The sequence below is a fragment of the Apium graveolens genome, chromosome 11 (genome assembly GCF_009905375.1).
Source record: "Apium graveolens cultivar Ventura chromosome 11, ASM990537v1, whole genome shotgun sequence".
NCBI classification, from domain to species: Eukaryota; Viridiplantae; Streptophyta; class Magnoliopsida; order Apiales; family Apiaceae; genus Apium; species Apium graveolens.
This window is the reverse complement of record NC_133657.1, coordinates 43,862,014-43,864,711: the sequence shown is the minus strand read 5'-3', so window position 1 is coordinate 43,864,711 and position 2,698 is coordinate 43,862,014. Positions and strand designations below refer to the sequence as shown.

The 2,698-nt window shown below is 37.5% G+C and overlaps 1 non-coding gene across 1 annotated transcript; it reads left to right on the top strand.

Moving 5' to 3' along the window:
• Positions 1-1,166: 1,166 nt before the first annotated feature.
• Positions 1,167-1,272, top strand: LOC141699506 (small nucleolar RNA R71). Its single transcript, XR_012565965.1, has one exon. It is a non-coding gene; the product is annotated as a small nucleolar RNA R71 (small nucleolar RNA).
• The last annotated feature ends 1,426 nt before the right edge of the window (positions 1,273-2,698 follow it).

The window sequence follows — 2,698 nt, the reverse complement described above, 5'->3', positions numbered from 1 at the left end:
TTAATCTCTATTGAAGCGACAGTGAATATAGAGGTTTAGAACTTGCCATGCTAGCATAGGTTCATGTATGTGTATGCATGATTCGTAGGTAACTCTAACCGTTTTACTTGCCCTATGTAATCAAGATAGATAACTTGTGCTTAAACCGTTATGTTGTCAAATTCTATAGACATATAGGGTCTCGATATAATTGGTGCCTATTCAGCTTCTATCTCTTTTGTGGATGTCTGGTAGAATGGTACTCATGCAATGAAAGTTGGCGTTTATCAGTTTCGTGTTATCTGATTAGTGTCATCACCATCACATGCTAAGGTTAAAAACAATAAGGCTATTGAATGAAGTATTTAATGAAGTTAGAATCCCATGTTTGTCATATATAGTAATTCAACTTCAATTCTCTTAGTTAATGTTATTTAGTATAATCTCTTAGTTTAATAAAAACCCAATTTGTTATTTGTCTTAGCATTGAGCGATAACCATACATTGTTGCATAGGTGCATAAATTGAACTTAACCTAAACCAGTCTCTATGGGAACGAATCTGATTTATATCTTATACTACTTGCGAACGCGTATACTTGCGTGAATATTAGCGCGTGTTTTCGCCCTAACATTGGTACCGAGGATCCCCAGTCCAGCGCGAGATCTAGGGGTTCAGGTTGATCGAGTTGAGCTAGTAGGCTTCTTTTGGAATAATTTAAGTTTGTAAAAAGTTTGTAATAATGTTTAATACTCAGTTCTGAGTTGGATAGTTGGGATTTGAATGGTTTGTAATATAAGTAAGTGTGGTTGGCTTGTGTGCATACTTTAACCTGTTGCGATCCGTGTTAGTTGATAAGTAGGGTCACGGCATATTATTATTATCTTTATTATTGTTATAAGCAGGTTATAAATAAGGTGTATGTGTGTGGACCCCAAACTTCTGACCCGGGTTTGGAGGGCGCCACAATAGCAGTAGCTGTATCCACTTCTAGAACTCCTGCTACCTTGCCTTGTGACATTCTCTGTATTGGCTTCTAGTATTTATTAGAAGCCATTAGCTCAATCAACTCATAAGCTTCATCATAGCTCTTAGCCCATAAGGCTCCACCTGATGCTGCATCGAGCATTGGTCTAGACTGTGCGCCCAAACCATTATAGAAACAATTTATGATTATCCAATCAGGCATGCCATGGTGAGGACACTTCCTAAGCATCTCTTTGTAGCGATCCCAAGCCTCACACAAAGATTCTCCAGATTGCTGCGAAACTGAGTAAGAGCATTCCTGATTGCAGCTGTCTTCGCCATAGGGAATAATTTAGTGAGAAACATTTGAGCAAGATCCTCCCATTTGGTGATAGAACCTGCTGGTAGAGAATATAACCAGCACTTAGCTTTATCCAGTGTTCTTTTACGAGATCGAGAATGTGTTTACATAAACGCACTCTAGAGTACCTGAAATACAACAAGTACCCAAGTAAGTAAAAATATCCGAGTCAGTGAACTTCACCGACCATTGATGACAAACACATAAACTAAAAATAAACACCGAGTCCCCAGCAGCGGTGCCAAAAACTTGTTAGGACGAAAATACACGCTAATATTCACGCAAGTATACACGTTCACAAGTAATTTAGAATCCTTCTAGTTCATTCCCACAGAGACTCTTTTTGTTAACTTAAGATTTATGCACTTATGCAACAATGATATGGCTATTGTTCAATGCTAAGACGAATAACAATTTGATTTGTTTTATAACTAAAAATTAACTAACATGCAATTAACTAAGAGATTAAAGAGGTTGATTTACTATATGAGACAAACATGGGATTCTAACTTCATTAAATACTTCATTCAAAGTCATTGTTCTTAAACTTAGCATGCAATGGTGATGATAACTAATAAGATAACACAAAACTAGTAAACGCCAACTTTCATTGCACGATTACCATACTACCAGACATCCACAAAAGAGATAGAAGCTGAATTGACACCAAGTATGTTGAGACCCTATATGTCTATAGAATTTGACAATATAAAGGTTTAATGTTCAAGTTATCTATCGTGATTACATAGGGCAAGTAAGATGGTTAAAATTATCTACAAATCATGCATAATAAATACATGAACCAATGCTAGCATGGCAAGTTCTAAACCTCTAAATTCATTTTTGCTTCAATAGAGATTAACACGCTATCTTATATGTTTATGACACATATAAGACGAATAAGCACAACCAATGCTAGGATATTATACAATCACCACACACTAAGATATCGAAACAAATTAACTGTTGAAATCCATAAATAAATCCGTTATAACCCCACGATAACGATTAGTTCATACCCGAACTCACACAAGAACAAACTAGATCCTCTTCGCCTTCGTTGTATTTGTGCTCCTTGATCTTCTCGCCGTCTTCTCCTTAGTCTTTGTTATGAAAATCATCTTTAGATAGTCTTTATATAGCAGCCCATTCAGAAGAGAAGTCCAAAAAATCCATCTTCTAATCAATTCAGGATTCTAGGAATTCGACCCGGCGCGGCCGCGCGCTATCCCAGCGCAGGCGCGCTGTACTTCTGCCAAAGCGGCGCGACCGCGCGCTAACACATCGCGGGTGCGCTAAGCTACTGGAAAATCTTTTGACTTCTGTTTTATTTGCTGGTTTTTGATGGCGATCAACAAGAGAACATTTAAGGAACCTTCCTAACACCTATTT